The 27,832-nt window shown below is 33.1% G+C and overlaps 1 protein-coding gene and 2 long non-coding RNA genes across 6 annotated transcripts in view; 1 reads left to right on the top strand and 2 right to left on the bottom strand.

The window, feature by feature from the left end:
• The window catches only part of LOC141536652 (uncharacterized), a 230,481-nt gene that overhangs the window by 26,120 nt on the left and 176,529 nt on the right, over nt 1-27,832 (top strand). The window lies entirely within an intron of this gene.
• Nucleotides 579-27,139, bottom strand: LOC141536657 (uncharacterized). The gene is made up of 3 exons (XR_012480768.1): nt 26,989-27,139; nt 1,987-2,260; nt 579-1,880 (listed from the first exon to the last, which is right to left on the bottom strand). It is a non-coding gene; the product is annotated as an uncharacterized LOC141536657 (long non-coding RNA).
• Nucleotides 18,056-19,076, bottom strand: LOC141536658 (uncharacterized). The gene is made up of 2 exons (XR_012480769.1): nt 19,045-19,076; nt 18,056-18,939 (listed from the first exon to the last, which is right to left on the bottom strand). It is a non-coding gene; the product is annotated as an uncharacterized LOC141536658 (long non-coding RNA).

Genomic DNA, 27,832 nt, shown 5'->3' with positions numbered 1-27,832 from the left:
TGGATCATCAAAAAGAAGAAATTAGTCGGAAGATAACTATAGGAACAGTATCAACTGTTGGAATAATATCACTTATAATTGGGGGGATAGCCATACAAAAAACTGTCCGCCGATTTCTATTGAAACCTCGCCAGACCAGCAGAAAAGACGAAAAACCAGTCGTAATCGAATTGAAAACATTCGAAGAAAAATCATCAAGCCTGCCAGAAGCCAACGAACAACTTCCAACAAGAACCGATGTCGACAACGAGATGAACGTCTCCATGAAAGCTAAAATAACAACCAAAGAAGCTCCAGAGATCGTCAAAACACCAAAGAAACCAAAAACATTCCGATTAAGAGACTACAAATCACCAATTTAGAAGAAAAACCCAGCATCAACGAAAGAATTATTACATAATCAAACCGATGGCTCTTTTGCGGAAAAAGTAAGAAATAACTTTAAAATTATAATAGAATCCTTTCTTTCCTATATAATTTCGTTTTACAAAAATAATAGTAAAATTCTTCATGCCAAAAACGAGTCAACAGTTTGAACAAATAATCTAATCTAAAATACAAAAAAAAAAAAAAAAAAAAAAAAAAATTTTTCCTATCTTAATAGATAGTTGATAGTATAATGAAAATCAGTAAAATTATCCGAATTATGAAAAGTTTTGCTGCTTTATGACTCACAAGACCGAAAATAAAATTATCTCCGGCCTTGGGGGGACGAGCGAGAACAACGCAAAACGTTATTTCAAAATTTCTTTTCCGAAAACAAAAATTTTCTTCCTCCTTCCAAATAATTCTCCCAATCATAGTTTTCATTTTACTATCACTATAATTATATATTACACATTATTTTACTATTGCCATTTTATCATTATACGTCATAATAAATATAACTACTTATTATAACTCTATTATATCTATTATATTACATTTATACATTTTATATGTTATAACCGAGTATTCAACAAAATTTTATAAGTATATTAATTATATTATTAATATAATACTTTAACATTAATTATACTTTATAATGATTTTAAGAAAATCGAGCTAACGTCACTCATTAAAATCGTTCCAAATTATTAAATCATAAAGATTTGTTTCTCTTTGTAAAATTCTTATTTCGAACACTCAATATTCAATAAGAGTGAGTATAAGTAAGAAAGAGAACAGGAGGAGTCCTCTAGCGGTAATTATAAAAGAACTGTTACATCAAGCAAAGTAGCTTACCGACACTCGCTCAATTACAGTCGCCTCTCGGTAAGCCACGCCTACTACACCACAACCGTGCCGCCTTCAATGCATGCTCCACACACAACTCACACGTACATACATATACGAATATAATTATATACATGTACCGATATCTACCCTCCTCTCGTACCACCTTTCCAGAGATAAAAAAAAAAAAAAAAAAAAAATTTTTCTTCTCTTATCCTTATTAATCGAAATTATTCCTTTTATTTTTGGATTTCACTTTTGTTTTCTTTCTTTCTCTTTATCTGTTTATTTCACTTAATTCCTGTTTCACTTTATTCTTACTTTCTTTCGTATAAATCCAAATTCTACTTACCTTCTTGCTTTTCGTCATAACTACTACGATTATCATTATCATTATTATTAAGAGATGGGAAAAGGGTATAGAGAAAAAGGAGAGAGACAAAATAAAGAGAAAAAGAATACCTTTTATTTTTAAAAATAAATTTATTTATAAAAAAAAAAAAAAAAAAAAATTTTTTTTTTACAAATATACTTTCCTTCTCTTTATCTACATATATTTATTTCTTTCTTTTACTATTTGGCTACTATTGGCTCGGCCCCCGGAATGCAGAGGGGACCTGACATCAGCTCTTCTCGCGCGACCGATGACACTCAATACGCCTAGCCTGCAACAAAGAAGCAAACAAAAGATAAAATAATCTCCAACAATCAGAATGCTGCTTAAGTAGGCATTCCAAAGAAAAACTTGTGAAGTATTTTACAATGACTTACCATCACGTCATGGTGACCAAACCATTGAAGATCGCCTCAACTAAGGCGATCCTCAAACGCCCGATGTCCTCGCTGTTGGGGCACACCATCTCCTCAAGATCCGAAGATCCCGCTAAACCTTCGGCGCCTTGCAGGCAGAAAAAGGTCGCCGCTTCCACGATCTCCGGAGGGAGTGGACCAATCACGTCCATGAATCGAGAAGCCAAAAGCAACGCCCGGCTTGGATTCACCGGACGTGCCAAAGCCTCAAGATTTCAATGCCCGCTCTTATGTCCTAGAAAAAAAAAAAAAAAAAAAAATACATATTTTCTTATGAGAAGGGTACCTTTTCTATTTATTCTTCTCCTTTCCTTCACTTTTTCTATTCCTTCTCCCACTGAATGCATCAAAATTTAACTTACCTTCTCCCCGTGAACCATTACGGCCATTTGGTACCACGTACCATACCCCTCAAAATTCCTTCCAGTAAAATACATCGCGACAATCAGAACTCACGCTACTCACTGCTGAGACGATACTGACACTCGACACGGCTTCGCAAAATCGAGAGATGAGAAGGATTAGCCACCCGTCAACATATTATGCAGCGCGAGATTAAAATAATAAATTTAAATTTAAATATTCGCGCCAGATGACTTTACTCACTACTCTTTTAATAGGTTAAAATACATTAAATAAAATTTGTAAGTGGCTCTCGCTTATGGGGAAGGTGGCCATAGGAAAACCGAAAAACTATACTAGCTTTTCGCTTTTCCGGGGGAATGTTATGTCCACCCGTAAATTTTTTTCTTTTTATATTTAAATCAGCCGCGCAGATGGAAGACTTCTCCATGCGCGAAAGCCACAATAAAATAGAAGCTACGTGACTGCTGGTTGAATAGCGGGGACTCCTGCAAACTCAGCACCGCGAGCATTTAAAAACGAGAAACGGAGACCGCTCCTGGTCTTTTGATAATTAATTCGACTTCCGCGTTTAATTGACGGACCCGTGCCTTGTAAAAGTCACTCATCTTAATTTGCGCTGCACTTAAGACGAGTTCAGATTCGGTTCAATCAGCAGGCCACGTATTAGTTATTAGTTCTAAAAATCTAGAGAACCGGAATCTCAAAGTTCTAATTTGCTCTACACTTAGGCGAGAATCCGGGCAGTAAGTTTAAATAAAGTATCTCTAAAAGCTAAATTTGCGCACTTTACCCTACGGGGGACTGGAGGACGTTAGCTCATTTAAATTACTAAAATTCATTAAATTAAATTCTTTAAAAAAAATTCAAATTGTGAAAGTGTAAGTTTTAATGTTTATAAAAATAAATCTCAATTAAAGTGAAATCAGTTTCCAACAAGTCATTTCATAAAGTAAGAAGCCCGAAATATAAGCAGCCCAAATCCACCCTACTCCATCCGCTGCGAGAACCAACCAAAGGGCCCAATCAAGGAACAGGCACTAACAGCTGCCCTAAAATCACGGATCTGACCATCAATAAAGTTCCCGTAACAGTAAGTACATCTACTCTCAATAAATCCGTGAACAGTCTCAAACGAAGGCGTGGTAAATTCGTACTTCGAAAATGTCCCACATAAATAATTAAAACAACGGAATTAAAACCTCCGTTGTGTATTCTTTAAATTGTTAGTCCAAACCTCCACCGTTTACGCTACCGCTCTAAAAACGCCCTTGGACATAACAGCTTTAAGATACAATTTACAGAACTGAGAAAAATCGACACGATTTGAAGTTATTCAAAATGATTTAAAGAAAAAATGAAAAAAATTATGTGTATTTGGCTGCGAAAACCATGGATAAACATAGGCTATAACATAGCTCACCACAACATTATATATATGTAATTTGAAACTTTTTTGATAAGCTATAAGATGCAATTCACAAAATTTAAGAATTGTAATGCATTCAAAAGTTATTGAAGAGAGAACCAAAAAAAATCGAATTTTTAGGAATTTTTTGAAATTTTCAATCGGCTCCTATTTCTAGACTAACCTACCGATTTGGCTCATCTAAGAACTTATGTTTAGTAATTGTCGGTAGAATATTTATACTGAGTTTTATAAGGATCGGTTGAGAATTGTTAGAGTGAGCGTGCCCACAAGGCCAATATCATATATATATATATATATATACATACATATATAAACGTTTGAACCAATAGTGTTTTCTGATTCAGCTCGGCGAGCTGAGTAAGGGTTCATGAAAAATTTTTGTAAATTCCGACATGAGAACCGCTGCAATAGTTAGAATTCTATGAAATCTACTAATAATCAAAGGCAAAATTTTTCGTCTAAAGAGTTAAGCTTTGTATAATTTATCTGCTTTTCACTATTTTGAGGTATTTTGCAAAATATCCACTTAAAGTTGTGATCAGTCTTAGAAGTGGAACGATTCTGGTGCGGAAGATCTTAGGAACTTCCTAGAAACAAATTTTTTTTTCGAGTGTTCTTATTGACCTAACATCTACATTATAATCTTCACCGATTTAACACTGTCAATACACTAAGAATATACCATATATACATCGTGAACTCACCGTGAAAACACAAAATTTTCACTGTATATATACAGTACATTAATCATATATTCACCATACATATACTATATACTTACAGTATCCCCTTCCCATTTTAACACGGTTTATTCACTATAAATCTACTGTATATTCATCGTGAATTTACTGTGTAAACATAGTATATTCACCGTTTAAATACCGTTTAGGAATGTCACAAATAGACCGTATATACACGGTACATAAACGGTGGATTCACGGTATATTCACGTAAACGGTATATTACGGTGAATTCACCGTAAGCTCAAGGTTGCAAGGGTAGTCATACATAAACAGACCTGATCAGGTCTAATTTTTGGCCTGATCATACATAAACACGCATGGTCAGGTCTGATCATTTTTTCCTGGGTATACAATTGTATATGGGTCATTCCATCCCGTGGAAAAAGGTTTAGATCTGACCAGATATAATTATATCTGGTCAGATCTATTTACATCTGATCAGATATGGGATTGGAGACATAATCAGATCTAGTCTTATCTGATCAGATCTAAACAGATATAACAATATCTGGGTTGAAAAATACATCAGACATAAAAAGATTTCATCATATCTGGCCAGATGTAACTATATTCGTCAACTATTATAAATACTTATAAGCAATTTTACTAAATATACTTTCCTCCTACATAAATATTTATTGAGTGTTAAATAATATTTATTAGAATTTGATAAATTCAATAACCCTCGCAACCTTTGATTCATTCTGGAAACACTATGGAATCGCTTTGGAAACATTCTGTAATCAGACTGATTCCAGCATGTTTCCAGAGTGTGTTTGTTACATTTGTCCATTATGTTCCCAGAATAAAACCAGAGTGAATACATATTGAAACCATAATGAATCCATTTTGAATTCAGAATGTAACTTGATCAAATACATATTGGAATCAGAAAGAATACATATTAGAACCAGAATGTAACCAGAGTGGATACATACTATTTTCAGAATAAATTCTTACAAATTCCATAATCTATTCTGAGTGAAAACATTCCATTCTCAAAATACTTCCATACCTGGGTAAAAAAAGTGATATATATAGACATAATTATATATAATACCATGTATAATTATATATGAAAAATGGCCCTATATAATCACACAGAAAAAACGAGATTTAACTAGTTTCCATGTTGGAAGGATCCTAGTTCCATCTACAGTGAAAAAAATTTACAAAAGGCTACTACTTCTATGTAGATTGAAGTAGGTCCAATTTTCGTAGATTTCAGTTCAATCCAACATGGGACTCAGAGCCATCTGAGATTTATTTGTCTCAGATGGTTGTAAGTACCGCGCGCATGCTCGTCAGTCCCATCGTACATAGAAGTGGCTTCCATTTGGAATTTAAGTACAATCTATCTGCAAACAGAACCTATATCTACATTATCATTTCCAAGCGCATTTCAGTCCAATATATATAAATAATATGACTGAATAATACACTACATTACAATGAATAATACAGATTATAAGTTTAGTTTAAATCAAAAAAATAATTCTTAACAAGAAAAAAAAATTAATTTTAATTTCATTGTGGTACTATTTTTAAAATGAGATGTTGATAAATACCAGTCTTATTTTGAATATATAGTACCACACTGAAATGAAAATTAATTTTTTTTTAAGTATTAGTTTATTGATTTAAAATATAATTATGATCAATATTCTTAATGTATTTATATACTTCAATTAATGAGATACATTTGATAATTCAAATTTTATTTGGTATTAAAAAGCAACCTTGAATAATTTTCGCAATTTTTTAGGTTATAATAGAGTACTTTAATTTACTTACTTGTTTATTTTAAATATTTCGTGTCAATAATATCTGAATATATTTTTATCACAATTAAGATATAATAAATAAATCTTCTGAAATTGATTGGTATTTATCAACATCTCATTTTAAAAATAATACCACACTGAAATTAAAATTGATTTTTTTTCTCCCACAATGTTCCCACAATAAGTACAGATAAGAACCATAATGTACCCAGAGTCAATATATATAATGATGTCTCAATCAATGTAAAGAGTGGGAGTACTTATGTTAGGTATTTAATTTAGATGCTGAAAACAGATTATACTCCCGATAAATATTATAACCCCATGATTAATAAGAATTCATCATCTATTGCTGTGTGTAATTATATAAAGTAACCCTGCTAGCCAGACATTTTCTATAAAAACGTTGACATCAGTAGTTACAAACAATTTAACGCCAAAATTATGGTAATTTGTGTATAATAACATTTTGCAGCAAAGTTAAAGAAAATCTATGTTAGTCCTTTTCAGATAACTTAGCTAAAAGAACTTGCAGCTAATACTTTTTGTAAATTTAACGTTAAAAATTTTACTTCCTACTTATACTTGAATTGCATCGAAATTAGCTAAAATTTACTGCCAAATTGATTATTATATTTTAGATTTCAAGTCTTTCAGATTACTTGACTTCAAATTTCGTACACATAAAAAATGGTTTACTTGACTCAAGAAAATTTCTTTGAAAAAATTGATTATCTTGGGCTAAGAAGAAAAATTCTTAAACTAAGAAAAATTTACTCGAACAATTTCATAGAAATCTAACTATTGCAGCGGTTCTCATGTCGGAATTTACAAAAAATTTTCATGAATCCTTACTCAGCTCGCCGAGCTGAGTCCGAAAACACTATTGGTTCAAAAGTTTATGTATGTATCTATCTATATATATATATCTATATATATAGCGACTATGTCCTACAATATAAATTACCCATTCGGTTAATTTCGCCGACACTCGGCGCCCGAAACATTTGTAATCATCGTTTATCTATTTAGACAATTTTGGTAAATGATAGACAGTCAATAGCTAGCTACTACCGATATTGCCACGTGCAAAGATTAGAGCTCGAAATATAAACAACGCTTTTCTTTTGTAACACATTAAATTATAATAAATAATCAATAATTATTTTTACGTAGTGAATTAACTCATTTATACAACAACAATAATTCCTACATTGGTGACCTCGACGTGATCAAAACCGACGTGAGTTTTCCTTTACTTGTTGAGGAAAGCGTCGAGTTTACTTGAAATTAATTATTTTAGTTTGTTTCAACCACGTCTATTTTTATGTGTGTTGCGAAAATCGACGAATTCGACGTTAGTGCATAACTTATCACAGCTAGTGCATTGCTGAGCACCCTGGACGTTGTGCTGCATTAGTTATCCCGAGGCACACCCGAGTGCAAATCGGAAAGTGATAAGTGAGCGGCGCGAAGCCTATTACGTCGTGACCTTGAAGCAGCAACAGCATTGATAATCCATCATTGTCGCCAAAACTCAAGTATTGCCGCATTCCAGACCCGTGACGTCAATATAGACGAAAGTTAATCCTCGAAAGAATTCAACAACAACAAAAATTTAAGTATTGTTCCTTTTCTTTCTTGATTATTCTTTTATTTATACCTTTCTTTTATTTAGATAAATAAATATTCACGATGGCGCACGACGAGACGGAAGATACGAAGCCATTTTTCGTCAATTCACTAACGGCGCCTCTCTTCAACCCGAAGCGAGCAAAAATCTGGTTTGCGCAATTGGAAGGGCAGTTTTCCATACATGGCATCGTACAAGAGCGAGATAAATTCAACCATGCTATTTCGCTGATAGACTCCGAGTCCGCACAGGAAGTTGAGGCGATGATCACTAATCCGCCAATACACGCACCGTTTAGTGAGCTCAAAGGAGTGCTAATTAAGTGTTTCTCAGCGTCGGAATCAGCAAAACTGCGCCAGCTTCTAGACGGCGAAGCGATAGGTGATCGCTCCCCTTCACAATTCCTCCGACACCTGAAATCTTTAGCTCCAACAGTCGACGAAGCCGTCATCAGGACCAAATGGATGTCAAACTTGCCAAAAAAGACTCAAGAGCTACTCTCAGTGTCTCCAGATATGACGTCCACCGACGACTTGACCAAAACGGCTGATAAAATTCATGAAATGTTCCCCGTGAATCAAAATACCGTCGCAACAGCCTCTACGTCTTCGAACCCTCAGATTTCGGCTCTTGAGAGACAGATCTCTGAGCTAACAAAATGAGTCGCCGCACTAGCGAATCAGAACCGACCCAGAGGACGTTCTAAGTTACGTAACCGCCAAAACAGAGCTCAGTCCAATGGACGAGGGAAATTGAAGGATGGCATCTGTTATTACCACGCAAAATTTGGTAATAAATCCTACAAGTGCACTGCCGGATGCAAGTTTGTAGGAAACGCAAAAGGGAGTCCTTAGTGGCGGGAAGCGACTCTCTGACAACTTCACACCGCCTATTCGTCATACTACCGATATTGCCACGTGCAAAGATTAGAACTCGAAATATAAACAACGCTTTTCTTTTGTAACACATTAAATTATAATAAATAATCAATAGTTATTTTTACGTAGTGAATTAACTCATTTATACAACAACAATAGGTCCTACATATATATATATATATATATATATATATATATATATATATATATATATATATATATATATATATATATATATATATATATATATATATATATATATGGGAGATTCATTTCCGCAAAAATTTTTTTTTTCGGTGCTCATTAAAAATATTAATCTACATATAGAAAAAAAAATTCCTACCAAGTTTGAGCTCTTAATATTAATTTTAAGTACTTACAATAAAAATTTAAAGTTTTACTATTTAAAATGCATGTAAAAAAATCTTTTTTTTTTCAAATTTCTAATGCTTAGCCGGCTTTTACAATATTGCAAATCGGTTTAATGGACCTTGTGGGGAATTTCACGCTCTTCAAAAAAGCCTCAAAGTTTTTTTGTGTAACTCGCACTGGTTCACCGGTAGGAGTCGTCAAAGTACAATTTTTGAAAAAAATATAATTTCTTTTAATTTTTCGAGCAAATCATCAATGGTAGGCAGAAAAAAAGGACTGAGTCATAAAAAAAAGTTATCCAACCAATATTTAATGAATTTACAGCCATTTTTATACCGGAAAACGTAAGAAATTGATAAATACTAACTCATAATGTTATGTAGATTCATTTTTTCTATTTATTACCATTATATTTCCCTACACTAAAAATTTTTTTTAAATTATTATGATTTCTCACTCATAATAAATATTAAAACAACATACAAATTCATAAAAAAACTACAAGAATAAAATTATAACATAGATCTTGCAATTTTTCAACATTTCTGTCGTTTACCAAAAAAATAAAAATGAAGATTATTTAATTTTTTGTAGCAAAATTCCTAAATTAGCAAAAAATTTAATTTTTTTCATTGTTAACTTTATTCACGCTAACTTTGTATAAGTAGAAATCATTCTATGAAAAATTGCAGCAAGCAGTCCCAAGATGGCATATTCTATCATTGCTCTAGTTAATTAGCATGATATTACCGTCTCTATTGTCTTTGTTGACTAATTTGACCCTTTATGGTGTATCTAACCTCAAAATAATTTTCTCATTATTTGTTGTATTAAGTGATTAATCCGAGAATGAATTAACGCTGATACTAAGACAGAATAAGCCAATTTTTTAATAAACTATATTCAAATTATTATTTTAATATCAATTTTTCGCCGTCACTTGTGTTTAATGGTATAAATCGTATTTAAATTATTTCTTGATATTCTTCAGTATATATTTGATTATAGATCATTAACTTTCTAACCTAACTATTGTTCATTATGACTGAAGTAATTGGTAATAGGACATATAACTATTTAGTTGGCTTTCAAATTAAAGAATTTAATTGTTATAAATTACCTACTTATCGTGACGTTATTAATTTATTTATGTATAAGCATTTGACGTTAAATTCGATAATACGTGCCAATGCTACCGAAGCTATCGATGAACTAGAGGCTATGTGGGATAAAATTGGAATTCCTACGACACTGAAACGAAATAGTATTCGAAACTTTGAAAAGTTTTATAACGATTACAAAGACATTAAGAAACGAAAATCTTTTAAAAATCTCTCAGACAATCAAAAACACAAAGTGGAAAATTTCGTTAATCAATTGAACAAATTATTCGATATTGCTGATAATAGTGAAGTTGAGAATCTTCCGAGTGATTTACAAGTATTTTTTGAAGAATGTCGACAAAATGATGGCAATAAATGTTTACCATTAATATCTAAGTTAAACGAAAATGCAATAGTACTTTCTGATCAATCAGTTTTGCTAAATATACAGGATGAAATACAAGATGAAAATAACAACATTGAATTTAGTAAGTATAAAATTTTATTCCCACTGATGGTTGACTTGTGATTTCTTCATTCATAATAATGAATTTATCCTATTGTCATGTTAAATTTCACACTTTTTGACATTCATTTTTGTGATTCTTAGTAAATTCTGTCGTCGTATCCTTAGAATATTGAAAAAGTTTAAAATTTTATTTTTGTTCATTACAATAGCGTATCAATACATCTCTTTTTTAACAGATTATTATTTTCAAAATTATTTTTACTCACTATTACAATCGAAAAGACTTATGGAACGATTATTTTATCAAATTATATCAAATAATTATTTCTTAAGAGATCGTAATCTTATATTTTATAATTAATATGCATTAATCTTTTTGTAGATCTGAGTCAAAAATTATCGCAGTTCTCAATGTCTAATGAAGGAAGTAGCCAATCATCAAATCAATCTGAAAAACGACCTTTGTCAGATTACGAAGATGAGTTTCCACAAGCTAAAACGAAACGTAAGGTTGATGTTATGACTGAAGTTCTAGTAGCAGTACTGGATCGCACTAAAACCAGTAATTGGAGTGCAATGCATATTATTTCTGCTGTCATTACTAGTCTTGGATTAGATATTGACAATTATAATATCAGTTACACGACTATTCGCAATGCTCGATTAAAATTCAGAAAAACAGTTGATGGGAATTTGAAAGACGGGATACAGGAAACTTCACAAAATTTTATCGTACACTGGGACGGTAAGTTACTTCCGGAACTTTCAAATCAGCCAATGAAAAAAGTCGAAAGACTTCCTATTGTTGTTTCCGGGATGGATGTGGAACAATTACTCGGTGTACCTGCTTTAGATGAATCTACTGGAGCTAATGAAGCTGAAGTTATTTTTGAAGCGTTAAATGAGTGGAATGTTACTGACAATATAGTAGGGATGTGCTTTGACACTACTAGTGTAAATACTGGTAAATTTTAACTTTAATTCAATTTATATATATACTACTTGTAAAAATTGAAGGAACAAAAAATTTATTAATTTTCATTTGCTAATTTAATTTTTACGAGTAATTTATGATTTCAATTATTTAATAATTTTGACTCTTTGTTCAAGGTGATAAAAGCGGTGCGTATATTCTATTAGAAAAAAAATTAAATAAAGAGTTATTGTATTTGGCTTGCAGGCACCATATTTTTAAAATAATGTTGAAAAATGTAGCAGCAGTAGCGTGGCAAAGTACTAATAGTCCTAATGTAACGATTTTTGTCAGATTTAAAAGTAATTGGGAAAAAATAGACAAGTTAAAATATGACATCGGTAGAGAAGATGTTATAATTAAAGATATTCTGGACGAAAAAAAAGTACTCTACTACCCTTCATCGAAGATCATCTACAGGTAAAAATATTGTACAGTTTTTTACTAATGGAAATAATTATTGCTGAGTTGTGCTTTGTTTCTCTCACTGAGTAAACAATTTTCATATTTTAATATTAACTACATTTCATTTTTACAGAATCGAACTTCAAGAGATGACTATCATGAACTTTTAACGTAGAGCTAAATTTTTATAGGAGGTGTACCAAACAAAGGTGTAAAATTTAGAGCTCCTGGTGCAATGCACCATGCTCGTTGGCTATCGAAAGCTATCTATAGTTTAAAAATTTATATGTTCAGAAAACAATTTCACGTCAACCCTTCAGAATTATTAGCTTTACGAGGAGTTTGCTTATTTATTGTTTTTTTTCATGTTGAAGCATGGTTCGTAGCAACAAGTGCTATTGAAGCTCCATATCATGACTTAAAACTATTTTACAATTTATTAGAGCAGGGTTTCCCTAACCATGGGTCGCGACCCACTAGTGGGTCGCGAGCGAATATAAGGTGGGCCGTGTCTGTAGAACAACACACCAACCGATCGAGACGACCGCCCGCCGCGCCGGCCGGGCCGAACGGATTGAGCGCAAGCGGCGCGGTGGCGCGCGTGCTAAGGGGGGGTGGAACGCGGGAGGCGAACGAACGCATTTTGAAGAATTCAGAGCGAGGCGTCTTTTGTTTTGTGAAGTTCATTCCGCGTTGAGTTGTATTCGTTAGCGTATGTCATTGTTGTAATCTTGCGAAAATTATTATTGACGTTCGACGATAAAAATGGAAAAGTGGTTAAAACGGGGAGCAAAAACTACCGCGCCGACGTCAGTTGATTGCGAAAATAATAGTGGAAATGCAGATGATATTTTGAGTGACAAAAGCGGCACTGAGCCTGACTTCCAAATGCCCTCCACGAGTTTGCATGACACAAAACGTCGAAAAGTTTTGAGAAAATATGACCCGGAATATCTGAAGCTAGGATTCACTTGGAATCATGATACGACAGATCCACGTCCTCAATGCGTGATTTGCTACGAAATATTGGCGAACGAAAGTATGCGCCCCAGTAAATTGACACGTCATATAGAAACAAAGCATTCCCATTGTGTGAACCAGCCAGTAGATTTTTTTCAAAAAAAAATGTTAGAAATGAACTCTTCAAAAAAAATTGTGTCACATTTCGTGAATATCAATGAAAATTCTGTATATGCATCGTACCTCATTAGCTTACGGATTGCAAGAGCAGGTAAGCCTCATACTATTGGCGAAGACTTAGTGTTACCATCGATTAAAAATGCTGTCGGAGCGATGTTTGGAGAGAAAGAAGTCAAAGAAATCGAGCGCATACCACTATCAAATAATACTGTTACGCGTAGAATTGACGAAATGGCTGAATGGACAGAAGATGAATTAATCCGGAGAATCATTGATAGTAAATATTACGCTCTGCAACTAGATGAGTCTACTGACGTTCAAGGTCTATCTCAATTAATAGTTTTTGTGCGTTATATATGGCAAGAAGACGCGCATGAAGATATGTCGTTTTGCAAGCCAATTGTTCGTGGAACGGCTGAGGTAATCTTCAATTTAATCGATACCTATATAAATGAAAAAGGTATACAGTGGAAGAACTGCGTCGGTATATGTACTGACGGTGCGAGGGCCATGTGCGGGAAAAATAGCAGTGTTGTCACAAGAATTCTTGAACAAAATCCTTGTGCTTTGTGGACACATTGTAGCCTCCACAGAGAAGCACTGGTTTCCAAAGCATTGCCTGATGATTTCCAAACAGTACTAAACACAGCTGTTAAAATTGTGAATTATATTAAAACAAGACCTTTACAAGCTCGCTTATTTAAAAAGCTGTGTGAAGAAATGGGTAGTCATCATACATCTCTCCTTCTGCATACGGAAGTTCGCTGGTTATCCAGGGGAAAAGTACTGGCGCGATTAGTGGAATTACGCAATGAAGTTATAATTTATTTGGAAGGAAAAAATGAATATATTGAACATCTGAAGGACGAAGAATTCATTCTCAAGCTCACTTATACAGCGGATATTTTTTCGAAGTTAAATGAACTAAATTTGTATTTACAAGGTTCAAGCGAATTACACATTTTTGCAGTCCATGATAAAATTCGCGCGTTCATGAAAAAGCTTTTGCTGTGGAAGAGTTGTATTGAGGATGGAAGGTATGATTGTTTTGAAACACTTGAAGCTTTTATTGTTGAAAATCAAGTACGGCCACAGATGAACGTAGTGTCTGCCATTTCCACCCATTTATCCTCGTTAAAAGAAAACTTAGACGACTATTTCGGTGAGGAGATGAAAAAGCTCCATTCATTGGATTGGATTTGCAACCCATTTCAAGACCACCTACCAACTGGTATGTCAACAAAAGCAAGTGAAGAACTAATTGATTTATCCGAAAATTCGTCACTAAAAAATTGTTTCAATCGTAAGCAATTAACAAAATTCTGGCTCTCGGTTGCTGGTAACTATCCATGCCTGTTTGATGAAGCTATACAAGTCCTCCTCCCTTTCACTACCTCATACCTATGTGAGGTCGGATTCTCTAATATGGTGAACATTAAAACTAAATACCGAAATAAATTGGACTTATCAAACTCACTGCGCTTAAAATAACTCGGGTTGAAGTTGACGTCAAAACTGTGATGGCGAAACATAGGAAACAATTTCATCCTTCCCATTGAAATAACCTTTTAATGTACAATAGTTATTTAATTAAGTAATAAAAAATTGCATTAACACTTCGTTTGTTATTTGAAAAGTCCGCTATGAAAACCGTTACCAAAATGAATAAATCGTTTGAATTTCCTACAGGTGGGTCCCAAATTTGTAAACTTGAATTAGATGGGTCGTAGCCAAGACAACTTTGGGAATCACTGTATTAGAGTATAAAAAAGATCACCCAAAAGTTGCAGAAGCTGCTTTAGAGAAACTTTCCAAGCATTTATGGTACTTAAACGAGAATCTTACAGGCTTGGCGCTTTTTGATCAAAAATTATCCCGAGAAGAAAAATTAAAAATAGTTGATTCTATTAAAAACAAAAAATCGAGCAATAGTAAATATTCTCGATTTACTTTAGATAGGAAAAAGCTTGAAATAATGTCGTCTAAAAGTATAAGTGATTTTGTGACTCAAAAATCTATCACGATTTTTGATAAGTTTAATTTGACGTGTGAATTTTTAGACATCGACCCTGATTTGTGGTAAACAGATCAAGAATAAATTACTTGCTGCGAAACTTTAAAAAAACTACGTGTTGTTAATGATACTGCCGAACGATGTGTTGCACTCATTGAAAAATTTAACGAATTTGGTACATATGATGAAGATCAGAAACAATATTTATTATTAATGGTTCAACAATGTAGAAAAGACTTTCCAACGTGCGCCAAAAAAGCTATATTCAGCTTGAACATTTTGATGTGTTTTCAATAACACTAGTAATTATTTGAAATTAATAAACTTGTTTTTCATGACTATTTACATGTTTATCACATTTGAAGCATTTTACATAAGAATGTAACCTTCTGTACATTTTGATAAAATTTTTGTTGCTTTTTTATGAATTCATGTGTTTTTGTATTTATTATGAGTAAAAAATCATACTAATTTAAAAAAAAATTTTTAGTGTAGGGAAATATAATGGTAATAAATAGAAAAAATGAATCTACATAACATTATGAGTTAGTATTTATCAATTTCTTACGTTTTCCGGTATAAAAATGGCTGTAAATTCATTAAATATTGGTTGGATAACTTTTTTTCTATGACTCAGTCCTTTTTTTCTTCCTACCATTGGTGATTTGCTCGAAAAATTAAAAGAAATTATATTTTTTTCAAAAATTGTACTTTGACGACTCCTACCGGTGAACCCGTGCGAGTTACACAAAAAAACTTCAAGGCTTTTTTGAAGAGCGTGAAATTCCCCACAAGGTCCATCAAACCGATTTGCAATATTGTAAAAGCCGGCTAAGCATTAGAAATTTGAAAAAAAAAAAGATTTTTGCGGAAATGAGTCACCTAATATATATATATATATATATATATATATATATATATATATATATATATATATATATATATATATTTGGGTGATTCATTTCCGCAAAAATTTATATATATATATATATATATATATATATATATATATATATATATATATATATAGGGTGACTCATTTCCGCAAAAATCTTTTTTTTTTTCAAATTTCTAATGCTTAGTCGGCTTTTACAATATTGCAAATCGGTTTGATGGATCTTGTGGGGAATTTTACGCTCTTCAAAAAAGCCTTGAAGTTTTTTTGTGTAACTCGCACGGGTTCAACGGTAGGAGTCGTCAAAGTACAATTTTTGAAAAAAATATAATTTCTTTTAATTTTTCGAGCAAATCACCAATGGTAGGAAGAAAAAAAGGACTGAGTCATAGAAAAAAAGTTATCCAACCAATATTTAATGAATTTACAGCCATTTTTATACCGGAAAACGTAAGAAATTGATAAATACTAACTCATAATGTTATGTAGATTCATTTTTTCTATTTATTACCATTATATTTCCCTACACTAAAAATTTTTTTTTAAATTAGTATGATTTTTTACTCATAATAAATACAAAAACAACACATGAATTCATAAAAAAGCAACAAAAATTTTATCAAAATGTACAGAAGGTTACATTCTTATGTAAAATGCTTCAAATGTGATAACCATGTAAATAATCATGAAAAACAAGTTTATTAATTTCAAATAATTACTAGTGTTATTGAAAACACATCAAAGTTTTCAAGCTGAATATAGCTTTTTTGGCGCACGTTGGAAAGTCTTTTCTACATTGTTGAACCATTAATAATAAATATTGTTTCTGATCATCATCTTATGTACCAAATTCGTTAAATTTGTCAATGAGTGCAACACATTGTAACAGTTTTACCTGCTCAGGTTAGCCCCTAATCAATTTTATAATTGACTAAACAAAACTAACAACAATAAAAATTATCAGGGCGCCACCAGGATTATTAATCACGGTTCCTGGAACCGGTCCAGAGCTGAGAAAATTTATCTCAGGGTAGAGAGAGTGGAGGAAGGTGCTGTTGAATAATAAAAATTTAATTAACAATATACCGGTATTTATTAACAATAAAAATTTTACAAACTTAACAAATTTTAAGCGCTCACTCACACACTTATAATCTAACGAAGCAGAGAATAACTGCGAAATACACGATATTTACAAACGAACCTTCCAATGACGATACGATGACTAGACGGGCTTTTTCGAACAAACGGTCTCCCACACCTGTCTTAAAACTAATTGGGCTTTTTCGAACAAACGGTCTCCCACACCTGTCTTAGAACTATACTTAAAATTAAACGTCCACCGGACGACCAAAACTAACTAACTTACACACTTTTCTACTTAAAATTAAGTCCACAGGACTACCGAACTTAACACTATTAACTCTCTCTATCACGCATAACCCATACAATTCTTCACACACATAACCCACACTTCGCTTAATTGAATTTTACTTTTTAAATTTTAATAAATCGAATGTAATTAAATTTTAGATAAAATATTTAAATTAAATTATTCAATCATTAGTAAATTAATAAAACGACAAACAATATTCAATTTACAACCAATTTCTAACTAACTATTACCATTCTCAAATTCCAATTGTTAATTTTAATTCCATTGAAATATTCGATCGATTAAAATTCCTCAGTAACTTATAGTCATGGTCTTAATAATATAACAATACTTATTTAGAACAAAAGGTCTTAATACCTTGGATTAACTTTTGGTAATTAAATAAATCACAATATAAATTTTTACAATCACGTTCAAAATTATTAACACAAGTTTAATTAACTAATTCTCACTAAATTTTTACTGTGACAATTTTTGACTCAATTAACTAATTCCTAGGACTTAATGTCCATGCCGATAATTATCAAATTAGAGTAAAATTAATTTAATTAATTCACGGACTTAATCCCAAAATTATTAAATTCCCACGTGACGATATAATTTTATAATATAATATTCTCAATAAATAATTCCTAAATATAATATTCTTAATAATTTTCCACTCTATAATATTCTCAATTAATAATTTTCCTAATATAAAATTCTTAATAATTAATTCTTAATATAAAATATTATCAATAATTTTCTACTCGTTTTATAAATTATAAAAAATTCGACATAATTCGGAATATAAATTTTATTTGCTAGAACATTCGCTAGCTAAGTCGTGCTTGACCTTGGGTATTGGAATTTATGCGACACAAAACTGACGCTTGACGAAAATTCCACGAATAAAATCTATCGATTTTTCTAAATGACAAAAATTAATCAATTTTACTCAGTTAATTATTGAAAGATTAATTTAATGAATTTTCTTCGATGTTAGTTAATTGATTGAAAACTTTCAGATATTAAAACTTCCCCCGCAAGGTCGATCGAGCGATCCCCGGGTTAAAACCCCCATGAAAATCACTAAATCCAAAAAAAACTAGCAAATGTTCTACGATTTATTTATTGAGAAAAAAAGAAAGGAAGAGGAATGATAGACCGAGTACAAACCGCGGTCTATCTTCCACCTACGGAATGAAATAATGTACCTGGGTAATTGTCTTACTACGTCCACGATGTCTGTCTACCGTGGTGAGTCCTCCAGGTACCGGTTGTTAGATTTTTTCACTCCGGGGAATTGTCCTCACTCTAAGTTCAGTTTTTATCCTGTAACAGAACCAATGTTAGAAGTCTTGTCTAAAAGATTGGAAAGACAATCTTAAAAAAAATCATCGCAGCGTTCCGAAAATTCACGTGCGAACAAATAATTACCTGCTGCTTCGTTGAGTAGTGACCGGTGCGGCTGACTATCAAACCTCTTCTGATTTTGTCACTCTCCGACTCCCGAGCACTTACCCATTCCACCCCCCTCTTAATTACTAAACGGAAGACCCCGAAGATCGGGGCGCGCCAGTGCTGAGTCGACTAATTATCGATCTCTGGCGACTTATCGATTTAGGGTAATTTACCCTGTTACAACATCGTTCGGCAGTATCATTAACAACACGTAGTTTTTTTAAAGTTTCGCAGCAAGTAATTTATTCTTGATCTGTTTACCACAAATCAGGGTCGATGTCTAAAAATTCACACGTCAAATTAAACTTATCAAAAATCGTGATAGATTTTTGAGTCACAAAATCACTTATACTTTTAGACGACATTATTTCAAGCTTTTTCCTATCTAAAGTAAATCGAGAATATTTACTATTGCTCGTTTTTTTGTTTTTAATAGAATCAACTATTTTTAATTTTTCTTCTCGGGATAATTTTTGATCAAAAAGCGCCAAGCCTGTAAGATTCTCGTTTAAGTACCATAAATGCTTGGAAAGTTTCTCTAAAGCAGCTTCTGCAACTTTTGGGTGATCTTTTTTATACTCTAATAAATTGTAAAATAGTTTTAAGTCATGATACGGAGCTTCAATAGCACTTGTTGCTACGAACCATGCTTCAACATGAAAAAAAACAATAAATAAGCAAACTCCTCGTAAAGCTAATAATTCTGAAGGGTTGATGTGAAATTGTTTTCTGAATATATAAATTTTTATATGTTGAATTAAAATTAGTGTCTAATCTTTTTATATATGTATGAGTAAATATGTTCTGTAATTTATTCCAGTTAAATCTCCACCAGCAATTTAAAAATCAACAAAGCGACGTAATACGGTAGCATCGAAAACAAGCCAAAAAAAATTAAGTGGCGAGGAGATCGAACATTTAATAATTGAGATACAAAATAGAATTCCTTAGTGAAATTTTAATATTCCACTAGCGGAAAGAACACGAGAAATTACAGCTACGCTTTGGGAAGAAGATTCTGCAGCATTGAATGGTAAAAATGAATGATTGTATCTTTTATAGCATCTACTCTATTAAAATGAAATGCTAATATTAATTAAAATGAAGTATAAAATAAAAATTTTATTAATAAAAATTTGTTTCACCAGGAAAATCAAGTGCTACCGAAGCTAAAAAAAAATTTAAAAGTGTACGTGACACCTACCGTAAACTTATTCATGCAGAACATCGCGCTAGTGGTTCAGATGTAGTACCACCTGAAGACCCCTGGAAATTTTACCATTACTGCGAGTTTCTCCGTGATTATTGTTTATCAAAAGATTAAGTTGTTTAATATTAAATTTGAAAAAGACTTGAACATGTCAACTCTGTAAATTAATTTATATTCATTGAGGGGTGTGATGGTCAATGATTTCTTTTTTTATCTTGCAGCACAATCAGTAATGTAACGAGGGAAAGTGTTGTTAAAGAATGTGCTGATGTGATGGATGTAGGGGTCATATCGTGCCAAATTTTGCCACCTTTTTTCACTCCTATAAATTTTCTTATATTAAGTTTCCATTTATTTTATTTATGTATTTGATTTTTGTATTTCTTAATTTTCAGTTAGTTATTTACTTAAGTGGTTGACACATTTATTGAATATTATAATAGCTGTACACTTGATGCTACCTTCTGACGCAAGTAAATTCAACATTTTTGGAAAACGGTTAGACTTCGAGTTTCCGGTGAAGAATCGTATCGCCCTTAGCACTTGTATTTGTCTATGACCGCATTCTAGTGCATGTTCGATAGTTGCTCAATATCACGTGAAACGCACATGAATTTGAGTCATACCATTGAAACTTCTAGAATTTTCCAACGCATAGGTACCATCTGTCTTCCCACTACATAAAAATTGATGTCCCTTTATAAGCTCACTAAAAGATTATCACACCCAGTCTACAGTAATCTTCGGAAGTCTCGACGTTCTTGACGCCAACAGTTTTATTGTGCTCCGGGCATTATTTTGATTTTCGTGGTTAGGCTTTTCTAAAAAATTTTAAAGAGCACTAACGTAATCTGTTATCACTAGAGCATTCTACTCCCGGTGATCGAGGTACCTCGAACCGATATAGAAGTGAGTCTTGCGCGACGAAACAAATAAATTCAAGTAGCTGCATCACTGATCAGTCAGAAATTTATTTGGTCGGAAACGTGAACCAGATTATAGTATAAATAGTTTTTTTTATTTACTTTCTTTGTGTGCATTAATTTCCGCAAAAAGCGTTGACATAAAGTTTAAATATTCCGCGAAAAGCGTTGATTCAATCCGAATTTTCCGCCAAAAGGGCGCATTTTAAATTGTCGCAAAACGCGAAGTCAAATTTTAAGTAAAAATTCAGTAGTAAAGTGTTTCTAATCGTTACTTTAGTAACCTACGTTGTCTCAGCAGGTAGCAACAAGTCAAAAAGGTAACCTATTCATCTATTTAATTCTAAAATTTTCTATTATATACATATTAACATTTTAATGCATGATTTATATTTTGTTTCCCTCAAATGTACAAGTTTGTCTCCAAAATAAAACTTAACCAATTGAAATTTTTAATCCTTTCTTTATTCTGATTTACTTAGAGTTAATTTACATAAATTCATAAACAGTAGAATAGGCTTCTCGAGGCCGAAGTCAGCAAGATCCTAACATCCTTTCAAATTTCTTAACGACTATTTGTAAACATAGTAAGGTTTGGGAGTTATACGGTATATGTACCGCTCTATATACTCGTATAAAATTACAAAATGTAATGCCATATATAATAGCTAAATTTGTCATTAAAGACAAATTTGGGAACTGGGGGAAATAAAGGATAATGGGGGAAGGGGAGGACCTTTACTCAGTAGGAACTTTCGGTAACTGAAAAAGTAATGATTATTTTACTGTTTTAGAATTTTTCAAATTGACTGTTATTTGAAACATCATTTCGAAAATTATTATATCCAAAATTTACTTTCAATTTTACCGTGTCAAAAATTTTAAATTTCATTTTACCAATTTCATAACTATTTCCTGACACATTTTCTTTTTTTTTCCTTTTTTTTTTTCAATTGATTATTGTGTATTCACTTTATAATAGAACTATTCCTTTCATCTATTGGAAGACGTTGCCCCAAAGGTTCGATCTATCAGTAGAATAAATTTTATTATTTCCTATTTGTTCAAAATTAAATAAAATTTGATTTCATAAAATGGCAAAACAAGAAATCCGTAATCTTACAACTCATCAAAATATGACTGATGCAATTGTGACAACCACGGGAGAATCCATGTTATTGCATCAAATGTTACTTAGAGTTCCCAACTTTGATGGCAAAAATATGCCATTAAAATTATTTTTTGAAGATATTGAAAGCGCGATGGAGGACACGCCAGATGGTCTCCTCCCCACCCTCTTGAAAAATGTCAAATCTAAACTGAGAGGCTTCGCTCGCGATGCCATAACTGGTAAAGAAATAAATACTTTTGATAATTTAAAAGACGCGTTAAAAGAATATTTTTCTAGTAAAAAGTCTTACCCCCAATATTGTGCAGACATACAGTCAGTAAGGTTAAATCAAGGAGAAACCATCCTTAATTATTACAATCGAATTACAAACCTAGTTTCTAATGCCGTTTCATCAGTAAATGAAAAATTTAACAAAGAAAATGAGGTCACAGGTATGAAAAAGTTACTAAACGGATTAGCATTAGAATCTTTTAAACGCGGTTTGCCTGATGATTTAATTTGCGCTGTCTCAGTTCAAAATCCTACAACTCTAGAAGATGCTTATAAAATAGCTTTTTGCATTGAATCAGATTTAAAGGGTAGTAGTACTCGGAACTCAAATTATCTTAGGTACGCTGCTCAAACCGATGAAGTTGGCCCAAATACATCTCATCGCTCACTTCGTGTTGTTAGTTTTCGAAACGAAGAACGACGCAACACAATTCCATTTTACTTGAATAAAAACGACGTCACTTATCCTCATAATAAAGACCGGTTCAATAAAAATTTAAATAACCCTAGAGATTTCCGTCCTTCAGACAGAAATAATAGTTATAACAGAAAACGTTCTCCAAATAGATACTATCAACCTCAATACTATCCTCAACCGATGCCTTTCTTCCCCCCAATGCCTTACCCTCCGTACGCTCCTGGATATCATTCTCCTCAACTTCCGTACCAGGCTCCGTATTATCCTGAGCCCCCTTACTATAATTACCATTCTAATAGGCCTAGATCCCCCACACCAAATAACCAATGTACTAAAGCTTTAAACTCCCAGGGTACTCGCCGGCAAGACGCCCCGACGAGCGAACCCATAATATCGCGTCAATCTTCAACAATCAGAATTTTTTTACAATTACAAATCAAACTTTCACTCAGCCGTATATAAGATTTCTACTTTACCGTCATTATCTTCTTTACCGCTATTTGACCTTAAATTCACCCACAGATTACCGTGGATTCACCACCAAAATACTCTTTATTCACTGAATTTTTACCAGTCATTCACTGTTGTATTTATGTCTAAAGACAATCAAAGGATCGGGAAGTCATGGCTATCGAATAAAAAAAAATGGAGAAAATTTTGTACAATATTTACTTTATGAACCATGCAATTTACCTTTAGAATAATTCACAACTTGACTTATTTTTCACCGTCGAACGACGGTTGTTCGATTATCAATAGACTTTCTTTCATCGGTAAAGTGAATTTACGATGAATTCACCGTCGTTTGACCGTCACCACGAATCCGCTAGGGGTCGAAAAGGGGCCCGTGTTAGAATCATAGAAATCGACGGGTAGACGCCGAATGGCGCTTGTCGAGAGTAAGTGACTTAGAAACCCTTGTAAAGACGCTCAGACAAGGGTCCAACGGGGATAAGGATATTGTTAAGTGTGTATAGTGTGAGTGAGTGAGATTAATTATTGTTATTGTTATTAAGTCGCGATATTGTTGATTTTTTATTGTTAATAAATATTGGCCAGATTGTTAATTAAATTTTCATCATTCAACAGCACCTTACTCCGCTCTCTCTAACCCTAGGATAAGCTCTCAGCTCTGGACCGGTTCCAGAAACCGTGATAATAACCTGGTGGCACCCTAATAATTATTCTGGTTGTTGTCCATTTTTTTCGTTTCATTTATTAATTAATTAGGGGCCGATTGGACAGAAGGCAAAACTGTTACAAGGTTATCTATATAATTCCTCTCAAAAAATTCCATCACCCAGATCTTCGTCAGACACTCGATCGGTTGCAAATTTGTTTCATCTAGCTAATGTTTTTGAAAGAATTATTGCTAATCAAGTAACATCATATTTGTAGGATAATGAAGTGTTTGATCTCTTTCAGTCCGGTCTCAGGAAACATTATAGTAGACAAACAACATTTTCGAGACTCACTGATGATATTAGGGAGGCTATGGACAAAAGTAAATCAACTATTATAGTTCTGTTCGATTTGAGCAAAGCTTTTGATAACGTTGATCCTAAAGACTCTTATTGTGTTATTTGAACTTGGATTCTCAACAGAAACGATAATCTGGTTTTTTTCCTACTTATCAGATAGATTGCAGTCATTATTGAATGATCTTGGGACTGCAATTTAACTTCTAAAAGCGTCATTTGGTGTTCCTCAAGGTTCTGTTTTGGATCCAATCCTATTTCTCATAATGATGAATTCTGTTGTTCATCGGCTACTATACTGCAGACACCGATTGTTCGCTAATGATAGATACACATTCTTTCATTTCTTTTTGGATCAGTTAAACGAAGCTGTGTGGCGAGTTAATAATGATGCACAATCAGTTGCTAACTGGGAAAGAGAGCATGGGTTGGAGATAAACATATCTGGGACCACAACTATGATCCTAGGGTTCAAATGGCAAATTGAAACAACTTAAGGACATGAATCTACCACTGGTAGTAAATGGTATCATGATACCTTACGTCAACTTTACTGAGTGCTTGGGAATCCATTTAAGTAGAAACTTATCCTGGAATTATCATGTTACTCAGATAGTCAGTAAAGTGAATTCAGCTCTGCATTGTCTCAAAGTTCGGAAAAACATCTTCCCAACTCAAATTAGAAAATTATTAGTATTAGCAACCATCTTGCCACTTATTTATGATTTTACTGTTGTGTTGATAGGCTCAACATCTGACAACAATTTAAAACTTCAACGTGCATTAAATTGCTCAATAAGATTTATCGTCAATCTCAAGAAAGATAAGCACATCACATTTTATCGACGACAGCTGGAATGGTTATCTGTGAAGTTTCATCGAATGTACTATACGAGTTGTTACGTTTACAAGTTACTTCAAGTTGGAAAACTCAAGTACTTACGAAAACTATTCACAGAAGATACTGATGTTAAACACTCTCATAAGTTAGCAGCTAAAAATATTTTTAACTTCCCGCTAAGAAAATCGAAAATTTTCAAAAATCGGGAAGTTATTATTTTTACCCCGTTTTCTAAAAATCGAGTTTTCAACAGATCTCGATGTTTTAAGGTTCTAGGAAGTTGTTTATTCTTCTGACAATACACTCACGATGTCGTTACTGAATACCACTCTATTGAGTTGTTATGGTTAGACTCGGTCGTTGGAGGGTTTTTGAGCAATTGCGTTGAGCTTGGGTTGACAGCTTTGGGAATGATCTTTTCTATTTCTTCTTCTTCTTCTTTTTCTGTCCTGATGCTTTCATCTATGTGTTTTACAAAGGGAATATTTATAATTACTTAATTTGTAACAAAATTTAACTATTCACCCTACTATTCGGCGGTGGAGACCCCAAACAGAATAGAAATCTGTCCAGGCCGCCCAAACAATGACAAAATATCGAGATCAACGAAACTTGGGAAGTACCCTCGAGGTTGTCCTCCCAATGACTTCAGACTTTTCCCCCAGGCTGGGTTAGTTACACGTAGTTGGACGCTAGCTATTCTTTACTTGGAAACAGTAAACCTTAGTTCCTCCAGGGCCTTTCGACAGCGAGGTTTAAAATAATAGGTAATAGATAGTCAAGACAGTGGGAGAGGAAAGTAAAGATATGTAAAGGATCGTGCAAAATACTCAGAGGCAAGCAATTATCCTCACGGTGGTTGCAATTTAATTAATCATATATATTCATAACAATCTTTAAATTACAATCTTAGAGTATTTCTTGAACCTAATTCAATTCATTTAAACGACTTATTTCTCTTAGTAGCTTTCTAAAAGAATGCTGATTCTTGAGGCAGCTCCAATATTGGGTTTTACAACATGAATTTTAGTTTCGGTTCAACCTTTCTACCGATTATTCAGTAATTTGTTTATGATCAAAGAACGAGAGTAACAATATTTTTATTAAATCGGAATGTCTTAATATAAGTATAAAATAGCTGACCTCAGTCATATACAATAAAATAATTAAAGCACAATAGTAAGAAATATTTTCGTTAAATTATAATGTCTGATTGTAAACCAAAAATAATGACGGCTGTCATATAACAAAAAGTAATTAATGCAATATCGAAACAATGATATCACTATCTATCCGAAAATGGAGACAGTACTCAGATTAAAATAATTATGAGATAAATTCAATATTAAGTGCAATAAGTCACACCAATATATATAAACTAAACTCTTCGTGTATTTACTTTATTAATTTATTACGTCAACGCCGCAGACGGTGAGTTAAGCTATAAAAATTGTTTTTAAACTATACTGATGGGATTCAGCGATCCCTTGACATTTATTTAGGTATGAGAATCGACTAACTTGAGTAAGCCGCGTGAAAAATTAATCTGGTTCGGCCACGTGTCGAGAGAATTACAACAATCTCACCATTGTCGCCGTTGCCGGTACAACCACCGCGAGAAATCAACCAAAATAATACATGGACTCACCCAAATTAGCTCTCACAGAGACTAGCAAGACCTGGTATCTACGTGCACTCGATAATTGTTAATTATCGAAATCAATTAGTGATAACTTTATTACTTAAATTTTTTCTTTTGCCAAATCAAAAAAATCACAACACGTGCACACAATAGCTACCGCCAGAATGCCTCTCCTCCTTTCTTAACTCGTGTTCCTACGCCACGAGGCTAGTCAAAACATTGACTATAGTTGGTTTCATGTTACAATTCTTTCCCGGGGTGGACCCACCAACGATGGAATTAACTTGAAATTAATAACATGAATTTCCATGGCAGGTTAATAAATCCCAGAATTACTCAAATTTGCGATTTCATACCAATAGACCCCGTTAAAATTTTTGACAACATTTTTCTTAATTTGTAATTTCTTTTCTTTGCTCTGCGCTTGCGCGCTCCGCACCCTTATAAATAAATTTTATCACAATCGTGTAACTTTCATACAAAATATGATTATAGCTCGATCTGATCTCAAATTTGCATTTTGTTACAAACAAATTCCACGTACTGGGGCCAGCTGCACTGGTGCCCAGCAAGTGGCGGACCCTGGCGGCGCTTATACCAACGGCCAGCCCGGGAGAAGATGACGCGGGAATTTAAATCAAATTCCCGTGACAAATTATTCAACCCAAATTTCTAACCGTAACAGACATGTTCGTTAAATCAGTTTCAACTTTTGTTTAAAATCTTGTTTAGATGCAATATTAATTTAGAATTCAAATTTAAATGATGTATTATGTACTTACATGTGGGGTATTCCATGCCAAATCACCGAGGTTTTGGCCCGACCCCCTTTGATTTCGGTGAAAATTTT

The sequence above is a fragment of the Cotesia typhae genome, unplaced genomic scaffold (assembly GCF_013202065.1).
Source record: "Cotesia typhae breed Kobodo isofemale line unplaced genomic scaffold, CoteBio_Ctyphae scaffold_152, whole genome shotgun sequence".
Taxonomy (NCBI): Eukaryota; Metazoa; Arthropoda; class Insecta; order Hymenoptera; family Braconidae; genus Cotesia; species Cotesia typhae.
This window is presented reverse-complemented; position numbering and strand designations above follow the sequence as displayed.